The sequence below is a fragment of the Halyomorpha halys genome, unplaced genomic scaffold (assembly GCF_000696795.3).
Source record: "Halyomorpha halys isolate HHAL.00 unplaced genomic scaffold, Hhal_1.1 Scaffold493.1, whole genome shotgun sequence".
In the NCBI taxonomy this organism is placed as follows: domain Eukaryota; kingdom Metazoa; phylum Arthropoda; class Insecta; order Hemiptera; family Pentatomidae; genus Halyomorpha; species Halyomorpha halys.
Genome location: NW_027111379.1, coordinates 442,008 through 455,473, shown reverse-complemented (window position 1 = coordinate 455,473; position 13,466 = coordinate 442,008). Strand labels below are relative to the sequence as shown.

The 13,466-nt window shown below is 35.0% G+C and overlaps 1 protein-coding gene across 1 annotated transcript in view; it reads left to right on the top strand.

Moving 5' to 3' along the window:
• The first annotated feature begins 9,952 nt into the window (after positions 1–9,952).
• The window catches only part of dsb (debris buster), a 409,190-nt gene continuing 405,676 nt past the window's right edge, over positions 9,953–13,466 (top strand). Inside the window, exon 1 of the mRNA XM_014425044.3 lies at positions 9,953–10,022. The gene's annotated coding sequence lies outside the window, so the exon portion shown is untranslated. The remainder of the gene's footprint in view (positions 10,023–13,466) is intronic.

Genomic DNA, 13,466 nt, shown 5'->3' with positions numbered 1-13,466 from the left:
GCTGCAGATAAACTCTACCGATTCATAATCGGGAATACCTTATGGGGTGACAAATGATGTTACCTGTTTCCAGCGTGTTGTTGGCAAGGTTATAACACTAGAGAAGTTAACTGGGGTGTTTTCGTACTTGGATGACATAATTGTATTTGGAAATGACAGTAACGATTATGATTTGAATCTTTTTCTACTCCTTGCGGCAATTGACAAACATAATCTAAAAATCAACAAAAGTAAAAGTAAATTCAATCTAACTTCCATACATTTGCTTGGACACTTGGTATTTCATAATGATATAAAACCGGATCCTGAGCGCCTGAAACCACTTTTAGAAATGCCACCACCTGGTAATGCTGCATCACTAAAGTAGGCTCTAGGATTCTTTGCTCACTACTCGAAATGGATCTCTACTCAGATAAAATTAGGTTACTGACTGACTGTAAGTCATTCTCTTTGGATCATTAGACGGCCCAAGATATTGAAAACCTGGAATTGGATATTGCTGATGCTGCAGTAACTTGACAATAGATGGCATTGAGAAGATGGTAGTAGAGACTTTGAGTCAGGCTGGTCGGTCTGTGGCATTCTTCTCACGAACACTCACCAAATCCGAACGAGCACATCCTGCGATTTAGACGGAAGCAGCTGAAATTTTCTTTTAGGAAGAAATTTCCATCTTTTATCTGATCAGCAAGCACTATTTTTTGTATTTAATCGAAAACACTCTAGCAAAATTAAAAACGATAAAATTCTACGTTGGCGACTCGAGTTGGCCCAATTTCAATTCGATATAACCTACCGCTCTGGGAGAGAAAACGTGATGGCTGATACCCTTTCCAGACTTTGTAGCTCGGTCTCTAACGGACGGTTGTTGGAGTTACATCGATCGGTAAACCATTCTGGTGATACCAGGATGGTTCACTGGTTGCGCTGCAGGAATCTCCCATTTTCTATTGAAGACGTTTGAAGAGTAAGTTCAGCGTGAACAGTTTGTGTAGAAGTTAAGCCTCGTTTTCTCGAATCCACAGGTACTCTTATTTACGAATCAACATAGACTTCAAGGGACCAAAAAACGAGGATCTACTACATTCTGACTATCATTAAAGAATATTCTAGATTCCCGTTCGCTTTTGCCTGTAAGGACACAACCTCTGTAACTGTAGTAACGTGTCTTACAAATTTGTTCATGCTTTTTGGACATAAATCCAGCTTATGTCCATTCTGATAGAGGCTCTTCCTTTATTTCACGGGAGTTATTCCTACACTCCAATGGAACAACCGCAAGATATTCTACGGCATATAATCCAATTAGAGCGGTTGAACGGGACCTTTATGGGAAAACCATAAATCTAGCTCTAAAGAACCGAAATCTCCAACCTGTGATTGGGAAGATGTTCTCCAAGAAGCTCTTCACTCCATTAGATCGTTGTTGTGCACGGCTACTTACTGTACACCTCATGAACGGTTCTTCAGTTTTCCTCACCGAACCTCAAACGGAGAAGCTCTACCTTCTCTAAATACTTTTAAAACGGAATGTAGGATCCAGCAAGTATGACGACTTGATTGCCTTGAGGCAAATTTGGCGAAAAGATGGAAGCGAATCTACGGTATCGCTAAGACAACTTGCCCCCAGAGGTAACTCGTATCTATTGTTCAGAAATGAAGCTCCTGAACAAATCGAATAACGAAGAGAAGCGACGCAAATCCAACCTGACCTTGAAAGAACTGAAGCAGACCAATCCTCAAACCTACAGCTGGATCAGAATAACTCAAGTCAGCTAGTCCAAAGTGATTGTCCATCCTCTCCTGACATTGGGGCATCAAGACCTCGCCGCACCATAAAAATTCCTGCTTACCTATGACTATGTAACTGACTTTTAGTTTAGAATAAAGAGGGGGAGAATGTGGTGATTATAAATAGGATTGAACAAGTGTTGTAAAACATTGTGAAAGGCAGAGATGGGCCAAAATTAGCTATAGCTAAAATAGTCATGGATACGACCCTTATTCATAAACCATTGATAAATAAATATCGTATCCATGGCAATTTTAACTATTAGTTTCATATTTGCCCAACTCTGGTGAGAAAGTTATACTCTGTTACCATCGCACTGTTGTGTATGCAATTATTCAAGTTTTCCATTTTATGTTGGAGGTGTTGTTTATTGTGAATAAAAGCCTAATTCTGGCCTTGGTTGTATTTCTTTTTATATAAAGATGAAGTACAACAATAAGTCGGTGAAATTGTACCACATAGAAACTACAAAATTAATGAAAGATCGATGGATGGCCATGTGTAATAATAGAAATGGAAGATGGTCCGGGTGCGGACAAAGAACAACTCAAGTAGTAATTAAACTATTTATACTGAGCCAACTTTTCGCCCCACGTTGCAGGGCTAAAAAAGATACAAACACATAATGATGTAAACATGAATGAGAAAAGTAAATGAAAAATTAGAAAGATGTGCAGTGAAATGTAAAAACTAAATAAGAACGATAAAAGATTATAGACAATTATGGAAATGGAAATAATAACAGATAAACGAGTGGCAGTTGAACAGATTGGTTGAAAAAGTTACCATTTAACCACATAAGACTTTAGATTTCATCTTTGTGGGATGAGTGGGAGGCGTCACGTAAGATCTCACTCCGGCGGCCTAAAACCCTAATTATAGTCATGACATTTTCTTTACGTGACGACAATCTTTACTATCATAATAGTGAGACTGTATGACAAGATATATAAGTTAAGGTAGGATGACACCTGATAATGGCCTTAATTCCTACCCACATAAGTAAACATGGCCTGAAACTATAAATGTAGGATTAATACTGGGAATAAAGCAGCATATACTGAGACTTTGAGTGTGTTTTTTCTCTCCCAGTCTTCCTTTTTTTTTTTTTTTTTTTTTTGCTATTTTCACTAGACCCATCGTAACTGGTGCCGAAACCCGGGATCTTTAGATCACATAAGAGTTTTTTTTTTGCCACTTATTTTATTTTTATTTTGGTTATGCCCTCTCTCAGCGGACCAAAGCATGAACTCGATAGTAAGAGCCGCAACGTTTGAAGTAGACAGCCTAGGAAACGTAATTCCGGCGGCTGCCGCAGAACCCCCAGAGACTCAGCAGGAATCTGTACCCCAGCCAATGGTGGAAGCCCCACCAGAACAAGAGGGGTTTCAACCTCAACCACCTCTCCCGGCAGTCAGGATACCGGAAGCACACGCGAACGCCCTTCAGTGGATTAAAATACGTAGACTTTTGGGAGCCCTTAATTATTACCAGCGCTTTGTACCCGAAATGGCGGATCATTTGGTGCCCCTTAATAACTTGTTGAAAAAGGGTTCCTGGATAGTCATTACCCCGACTATCGAGAATAACGTGCGTCGATGCATGGAAGAATTGCAAAAGGAACCGGTCCTCGCCTTTCCCGACTTCCAGAAACCCTTCACAATTACTACAGACGCAAGCGAGTACGCCTTGGGAGCTGTGTTATCTTAGGATAGCGAAGGAGGGGAGCGTCCGGTAGCGTATGGTAGTAGACGGTTAACAGAGGCGGAGACACGTTACAGTGCCCTTGAAAGAGAGTTGTTGGGTATAGTTTGGGCTGTGGACCACTTCCGACCCTATGTTTTTGGGAGGAGATTCCGGGTCCATACAGACCAGCGACCTTTACAGTGGGTTGGTAAGCTGAAAGAGTCATCGGCAAGGGTCACTCGCTGGAAGGAGCTCCTTATCCAATATAATATGCACATTGTGTATAAGCCGGGTAGGGAGAACGTTGTCGCGGATTGGCTCTCCCGAGCTATTACTGTCAATGCCATAGATGAAGAACGAGGGGAGCCGTCCGGGGATGTTTGGCAATTTCTAAGGGAATGGACGCCGGGGGAAGAGGATGACCAGGAAAGACCAGAACGGGAAGAGGGCTCTCCGACATCAGGAGACGACAGTTCAGAGGGAGGAAGGCCCGCGGAGATGGAGGATGTGGAAGAGATTATCAATGACAAACTCTGTCAAATTGTTTGGAAAACTAGAACGGCCGGGTTGATGAAGATTGAATATGGGAAGTACGGCAAAAGTTTGGTTACCACAGTCTGGTCAACACCGGGAGCGCGGGAAGACCAAATTTGTCGAGCACTCAAAGACGCGTCCAAACCGAGGAGGACATACCACCTTTACGTGGGGAATTCTGTAATATGGGAGAAGATTAAACGGCTGTGGCGGACGGAGCAGTTGGGGATGGACCGCAATTTCATCCGGTGCACAATGCTGGTAGAAACGGTTAGGGACGTTGGAAGGCAAAAGGAAGTGACCCTCACGTACCATCAGGGGAAAACGAATCATTGAGGGATAAACGAGACATTTTTAGCACTAAAACGCAGATACTTCTGGTGGGGTATGCGACGGACGGTACAGGAGACAATAGGGGGTTGCGAGTTTTCTAAGTCATTGTTTTAGCAAACGTTTAACTTTAACAGAATAGCCAGCAAAGGAGTGAAATCAATGTTTGAGGAAACGTTAATGAATACAGTGATAAAAGGAATCAAATTTGTAAGCGTTGTTGAATATTGTGGTTGAAATAAAAGAAAGATGTGCCATTGAAGAAGGCTTGTGGTTGACTTGACCGAATGATAACGCCATTACCACAGAGAAGGAAGAGTTCTTCTTCTAATATTTAGAGGGAAATAGGTGATGCGAACGGAGAACCAATTGTCGTCGATTTAGGTGTCCGTCGAGAAATACGTTGTACGTTGGTCTGGTGGTATTGAGGGTCAGAAACAGAAAAGGTTCGGTGGATAAGGTTTTTAGCAACATTATTAATTTGGTGATAAGGGTATTGAGAAAAATAGGTAAAGCCCGATTAAAGCCCTTCATAGCGTTGAGAAGAACTGGACTATAATTCAACCTCACCTCATTTCTTTCTGCTTTAAAACTTTGCTGTAATTCTGGTTACCTGACGTTTCACGATACATTGTACCACCAAATTAGCGGACTGCGATGGGAAACTGCCTTGGTCCAGATATCTCTAATATTGTTCTTAATGAACTCTCGACTCTATAATAGCTCTATTTTCACAAGACACAATTTTCATTAAAAAGGAAGTGGACGATCTCTTCCCTGTCCTTAATCCTGTGACAGAATTCCCGAGATTCCTCCAATATTCACTGATTGCTATACCAAACCCATTTATTCTGGCAGACTCCTCAACTATTTTTCTTAACACCCTTATCACCAAATTGTTAATGTTGCTAAGAACCTTATCCATCGATCCTTTTCTCTTTCTGGCCCTCAATACCATACCAACGTACAACGTATTAAACAGATCCTATTCTACAATGCTTTCCCTCATAAATTATTAAGTTATCACACAAAACAACTTTTTTTCGTTCCTGAGTATAATTGTTAAATAAACATGATTCACTGCTTAATACAATTATTTTCATGTTTATATAGTTTAGATTATTACATTATTTAGACAAAATTAGAAATTTAGTGGTCTGTTATTTATTAATTAATATTATTTTTTTCAATTAGTAACCTCGAAGCACTGCATTAAATTATTAGACGGGGTCTGGTAAATGTTAGGTAGGTAAAGTTTGTTTTTACGTTTATTATTTACTAGCTGACCCGGGAAAGCTATGTTTGAGGATGTATATAGGTTTAAAGTTCCCAATTGATAGTGTGATATAAATTATTTTATTTAGTTGAAATTGAACATTTACGTATACTTAATTATCCTGATTTGGTAACATAAATTGAACCAAATTTTTTTTTCTTCAGAAAGAGATGAATCTGCCCACTGCGTTAGTACTATATAAGTACATTAGTACTATACTGAAATAATTGGGATCAATTGGTATATCAAAGTGTGGACAAATATTTTTTGGTATTGAAACAAAGTTGACATTCGTTTTTAGTACCTCGAGAAACCCATAAATACAAATTATCAGAAAATAAAATAAATAACTCACTAAACACGACTCAATCTTATTGTTTCCTTCTTAACTATGGCTCTCGTCATTCATTTTATTGAGTCATAGGATTTTGGATGGGCTGGTTGTGGTGATTCTGCTCATTGCCTGGCAAGACTATCTGCCTTTTCATTTCCTGTAATCCCCCAATGTCTCGGAATCCATTGTAGGACGTACATTAGTGCCTTCGAGTGTCAGGTCGTGAAGGATGGATTTGCATTCAAAACCAGCACCTGTAACAGCAAGGATAGATGCTTGAGGGTCAGAGAAGAACTGCATTTCGGTCTTGCCTTCTAGACAATGTTCTTGAAGCGGTGAGAATAGCTGCTATTTCGCTGTCGAAGTTTGCACCTTCCTTTGCTACTGCAGTGCTGAATTGGAAATCCCTTGAGTAAACCCCTCCAGCTCCAGCAATTCTAAAGGTTGATTCAACAGATCCGTCCGTATAAATTAAAACCAATCCTTTTGAGCTATAGTTTCCAGGGCTGTTGTTTTTACCTCGTAACCAAGTGTGTTCTTATCAATCTTGTATAGGAGTTGCTGCCCTGCCTTACTTGCGTGATCGTGGATTGGGAAAAATGGCTGTATAAATGGTTCCCTCTGTTCACAGTCAAACCTTTTTCTTCAAGTATCCCGACTTTCAGCATGAAGTACTGCCTTGAGCCGTTGAGTCGGGATTTTGTAGTTTTCCCAAAACCCTGGGTCCGTTCTTTGCATTCGTTGGTAAAGATACACTGGAGCTCATTTATGTGATTTAGAAAATGTTTATATTGTTGTCTGCAACTTCTTACGGAGGTTGAGCGTAATACACCCAACGAAACAAGTAAATGCAAATATTTATTATATTTTTTTTTCTCCTTTTTCGTTTAAAGAATGCGCTTTATTCTTTTGAAACCTCCGTAGTTTCCGTTTGTTAAAAAATAACAAAATTATTTATTAATATTTTTTTGAACATTTTGATATTTATGTTTTTGTGATGATAACTAGATAATTTTTTTTTCAAATTTGCAATGGATTCGAAAAAAAAAAGAATGATTGTGACAATAAAACTTCAGTTTGTATAAAGAAATGTATTTTCCGTATAATAATTTGGAATATGACCGTATTTTATTTAATTATATCAGAGAAGCTGTGGTAAAAAAAAGTAAATAATATAGCGCAAATGACGTAATGAGAATAAATAACGTAAATGAGTTAATGTGTGCAGATAGTGATTGGTGGTATCGGCATTAAGCCTTCGGGTATGTTAAGCAGTTTATTTTTGAAATACATTATTTTAAAAAAAACAACTCTAAATACTTATTTACAAAATAACTACATTTTTTTTAAAAAGGTTTAAAATCTTCCAATACTAGAAATACACTGAACTCCACGAAAGTGGTACACATCTATTCGCTGGACTGATGTAAAAGTATGAGAGTTGTCTTTATGATAGTATTTACTTTTGAGGTAGTATTGTCACTTTAGATTTGGCTTAATAATTGACAGTGTATGTAGCAGCAGTGAAGTTACTGTCGCGTTAAAACCAGTTACAATAACTTTAATGCCACAGAAACTCTCTTGTTACTGAAATGATGGAAACTGTGTAATAGTTGTCATCATGATATGTTGTAACCCTATTTTTTTTTGTGAGCTCTGTGTTTACGGAGTTCGGGGGTCCACCCAGCCTCAGAAAGTGGGTACGATCTGACGGTGGAGCGTGATTCTGACTAAATCACCTCCTTGCACAACCGTCTAGTTACAGTAATTAAAGAATGAACCCCAACCCTTCATGAATTGTAGTGGTACGGATTTATTTATTTTTTTTTTTTGAAAGAAGAAATAGAAAACAGGTCAGGACAGCTTTTTTTGTTTTGTCCTTGATGGAGGAAATAGTTTATTTTCTCCATAATGGAACAAATTAGCTCCACCTTGATATCTTGGACTAGCTCGGGGTAAAAAAGTCAGTTATTTCATTACAATTTTCGATTTCTTTAACGAAAACCATTTACAGTTAATAATCAAAATTAATGACTCTGTTGTTCATAGTTGAGGGGAAATAAAAAATGGTGGCTGATTCAAAACGTTACTGAAAATAATTTTTCTACTCGGAGCCTCATATCTTCAAAACTACCTACAACGCTAAAAAGTCTAATGAGTCTCCATAGTGCTGTTAATGTTTAATTAGCGGACTCAGCAATTGCTAGATAGATTAATTGTATACAATTGAAGGTTTGATACAAATTAATATATTTAGTTATTTACACATTGGATTAATGATTTAATTAATTGTTTATTATACCTATTTAATATCTAGTAGTAAACAACGTTATATAATAAAAATATATGATAAAAAATTTGAAATAACTTCAACACGACTCCACGAGTCTACGCCAAACTCTGTGATTTAGGTCTCATAAACTGGACTAAAGAGCACACACCTGATCTTATTACACAAATTAAATCTAAATGGTGGTAATGTAGGTTAAAATAGCAGGTATTTAGCTTTAGAAATTGGATAGTTTAATTATTAAATTTCTTTTAAAAATGGCATGAAGGGTTTGAGATGACGCTAAAAACTAATTTCATTTCCTTATTCCAAAAACTAATTTTGTTAACCTACTTTACTTCAAGCCTCATTAAGTTTTTATGATTTCTTTGAATATAATATCTTTCAGTGGAGTCAGTAATATTTTTTCTTATTCTCCGGAGAGAGGTGAATCTATTGGTAATAATAACCGAGAAAATGCTGTATACTTTCTGAGCTTCGCACCAAAATCGTTTAATTTCGCTGTTATTTTTTTTTTTACTTGAGAAATCGGAAAAGCCTATAAGTAACCTTCCTAGGAAAATCCTGAACAATTAGCAAAAAACCCCATGACTATCGGATGAACGGTATGACAGCGAATAAAGTACTAACAGACAAGTATTGATTTTATATATTATAGTTCCCGAAATAAAATTTTTCAAAAAGTATAATTTTTTCCAAATAGCGAAAAATCAACATTTAGCGAATTTATTTTGGCATATGTGGTAGAAACTACTAACCCTACAAACGACTTACAGATGTTTATTAGCCCTCTAGTGAGGAATGGGAATAGGCCATCATCAATAGCCATTTCCATCAAATTCACCAAAATAAATTATAAAATGTTGCTATTTGGAAAAGAATACTTTGGTTTATGGAAAAGTGTATCTCAGAAACTATTAGACGTTCAGATTACTATTAGCACACAAGTTAAGGCTGTTTGAACTTACTATGATATAGTTGACAACTTATCTTCGTAGGAGCAGCAGTTTACATGGCATTTGCAAAGATAACTTCACAAAATATTGATTTTTCGTTATTTGGAAACATTGTATCTCGATAACTATTGAACGTAAAGAGCCCTAGAGCTCATATTTTAGCAAAATGATTCTACTTTAATTTTTTTTATTATTGTATTTTTAAGAATATGTCGTTCTAAATGAAAATATTAGGTTTTTCTTGAATAAAATTAACTTCAGAAGGCGTGCACTTTAAATTCTCCAATATTTATTTTTAATGACATTTTCTGCTCCCTTGAATAGCCTAGATAAGAATTGAATATTTTGTTAACAGAAAATAGCGCGTAATTGTTTCGAATGAACTAAAAAATGATTTTTTTTTGTAACTTTTTGAACAGCCACTATTTGTATTTTAACTTACCATGGTTGGTAGAGTTATCAATTTCGACTCTTAACTATATATAATTTTCATTAAGATAATCGCAAATTGGGGTGAAATAACCCTTTTTTTTCTTATCCTCCGCTCTTGTGGATTGTGAGTATAAAACTGAGATCAGCAACATATTCGAGACATCCGCGCTCATAAAGCGGGTTCCTGAGTGAATTCCAAAGAAAAGATTGTGTTTACTTTCTTCATCCTCGACCCTGAAGATCCGGCGCTCCTTGAGGATAGGCCACGGAAGGCCAAAGTGCTCCCTTAAGTGGGGGTTGATCGCAGGGGGGCGTGACCTTGGCAGCTACCGATGGACTGGATGGAGTCAGTCCTGTCCAAGCGGCATCGTGTTTCTGTAGCTCCTAGGCACGTGAGTAGTCAAGTGGATTTTTATTATTGTTAGTTTATATTTATATATATGAAAAAAAGATATAACTGTGTGATATATTTTGATCACCATAGAAGTTAATCACAATGTGATGGTTATTTTTGTATTTTATTTTTTGGGTATTTTTGGATAAAAGACTTCGATGATTTTTTATCACTTTTCATTTAATAGTCCTTTGACTTCAATATCTATAACCCATGAGAAGCTATCAAAGCTATCGAAATTTAAAATATCCTCTGTCAAAAAAAATATATATATATATTTTATAGTTCAAGATTTTAAATAAAAATTTGAATTCTACGTGAGGTGCTTTCGGAATATGCCACATTACATTAGAACTTCTACATTATGGAAGATTATTTTGTTCATTGTACGGGGTTTTTCGTTAATAAGGGGCTAATATAAAATGAACACATAAATGAAATATTAGAATAGTATACACATAGTCAATTAAGTTGTGATGCCTCTAAGTTTAATAACAAGATAGCACGATTTTTATACTATTTAAAAAAAAAATCAAATAATTATTCTAGTGACATCTCGTGTGAACCCTTATTTTTTTAAATTTTTAAACCACAAAATTTAGTTTGGGAATCGTGAGTTTGTACATTCATATGAATGTAATTATTGTGGAGTGAAAAGTGTTAGTAGGGAATAAAATTAATGCCCGCATCCAGAGCGGAGGGTTTCCGTAATAAAGGGGTTCAAATGTATTAAATATATATTGCAATGACCGGAATTGTCCTTTATAGAGAGCCAACAACTTTTTTCAAAAACATTTTCTGAATTGTCCAGTAAGCTTAGACTGATTCAGTTGCATTCACGTAGAAAAAAAATTCAAGACCACGATTTGGAATACATAACTCTCCTAATCACATGACTGTATTGAAAGCCATTATTATTTTATTGAGTTTTTATTTTATTTTGCTTTCTTTTACAAAATATTATAAAGCTATTAAAATTTAATCAATGACTAACTTCGATTTCATAAAAGTTTTCATTTAGACAGTTACAGTTTTCATAAAAGAAATTTAATGCTATTTCTTGTAAAATTCTTACCTTCTTCTTTGGCAAAAACATTTAATATAGAAATATAACAGTTTAAGTTTTGCTCTTATTTATTTAGTAATGAATTGTCATAGAATTGTTATATTGAAAATACAAAGACTGATTTTATGGAGCTAGTCATTTTGATAAGGCTACAACAATACATCCTTTCATAATTATTTTATTTTTGCTAACGTTATTTTAAAAAGTAACTTCCTGGCTAAAATTGTTGTTTTTTCTACATTTTATAATTTTCTTCAGCTTTACTGATTGAAAACTATTTCAATTTTGTTTTACTACGAATAAAGTGAGGTACATCTGAAGTAGGATAAACTCAACGTTACGATTTTTATAATATATTAAAAAAAAAAAAAAAAAAAATCTAAAGACATCTCAACCATTACTTTATACAACATCCACAGTTGGGCAAAAAGAAAATGCAATTGGCTACAATAACCAAGGACTGTAATTTGAAATTATGTAATTGAATTACAATTTTGATTAATTATTTAAACTACTTGATGAACCAATTGTAATAATAATATTAATGATGTAAATGAAGGGTCAGGGATTCAGTACTTTGTAAGGAAATAGAAGTAAAACAACGTTTATGCAAGGAGGTGATTTTTTCAAGATCACGCTCAACAGTCAAATTTTTACCCAAGTAAGGACACACAATTTATGAGGCTGCGTAGACCCTAGTAGGATTCCAGAACCCACAGGGTTGACTCACGGCTACTGTAATAGAATTCGATTCCGGGTGCTTGGAGTTGATTACCACTTGCCATTCCGCTCCACGAAATTGTAATGTGGTCCGAATTTTTAGTCACTAGTTGAACCAAAGTTATTGCAATTACATTGGACTGTAATTAATTGCAATTCCTTTTTGCCAAACACTGACAATATCTATATATTTATAGAATTTGATAGGTCTCTACACTGATGTATTGATTATTTATTTCTATTAAAATGATGAAAAGGTGTTTTTAAACTTAAGAGACCGTTATAGATAATTTTATAATGAATTTTTTACTTTTTAATTTCCAGACATATTGTTTGGATAAATGTTGTACGATGGAATAGAATATTGTATATACATCATTAAGAGGATCCAAATGATTTTTTTATATTTTTAAATTAAAATTTACTAAGTTACGCATTTTTCTTTTTTGGTTCATTAAATGTAATGGATTATCTGCAACAGATGGGATGTATCTTTAACATTCCTAGAAAATATAGCAATTTTTTTTTTACTTGATTGTCTAATATAATGCTTTAAATAATATATGATTTTTAATGTTTAAAGAAAAAAAAGGAGGAGAAACTTGAAATATTCCATTTTAATATAAATGACAATTTTCTCAAAATGACTGAAACGATTCTATTTTTTCTTTAATGTTTCGCCAAAATCAGCCATTTCAATGCTTACTATAGGTCAGTCAGCCATTTATTGGAAGCAAAAATAATTTTTTTAAGCATTTTAACGTTTACAGGGCCATTTATACCATGTAGTTAAGATGTAAAATTTAAGGACACTCAAATTATTTTATTTTTTACGAGAATATGATTGGGGGTGCGGTCAGTGAAGAACACAAATAAGTAAAAATTTATTTATTAGTGCCAAAGTTTCGGCCAGAATTTCTAGCCTTAATTAGGGCTAACAACAAAAAAAAACAAGATAACAACCAATGAATCTAAAGGTATATAGAATAATTAGAAAATCACTAACAATATGGATACATAGATAGTGTTAACAGACATGAGTAGCTTAAGTATTATAAGAAGATAGTACTTATCTTCTTATCTTAAGATAATACGTATCTTGTTATTTTATTATCTTGTTATAATACTTAAGCTATTCACGTCTGTTAACACTATCAATGTATCCATAATGTTAGTTATTTTCTAATTATTCTATATATCCTTAGATTACTTGGTTTTAATCTTGTTTTTGTTCTTAACCCTGATGAAGGCTTGAAATTCTGGCCGAAACCTTGGCACTAAGATATGTTTTTACTTATTTGTGTTCTTTACTGACTGCTCCCCAAACCACCTTCTTCTCATATATATCATCTACGGTCAACTATCTTCTCATCATTATCAATTTTATTTTTTAAATTAGTTAAGATTCTTTTTTTTTTTTTTTTATTTCAATATCGATTTAATGGTGAACCTATAAGGAATGTAAACATATCTGTATTGTTACAAAACGTTGCTGATAATAATGTATAAAAGCAATACCAGCGCTTTTATAAAGTGTGTTATTGTTAGAACTAAAAATTAGAAATATACAGATTGGTTCAGGGTTAAGTGCTCTAACTGAAAGTATGAATTAAGGATTTCAAAACGATAAAAAATAAATAAATATAGTGGTATATA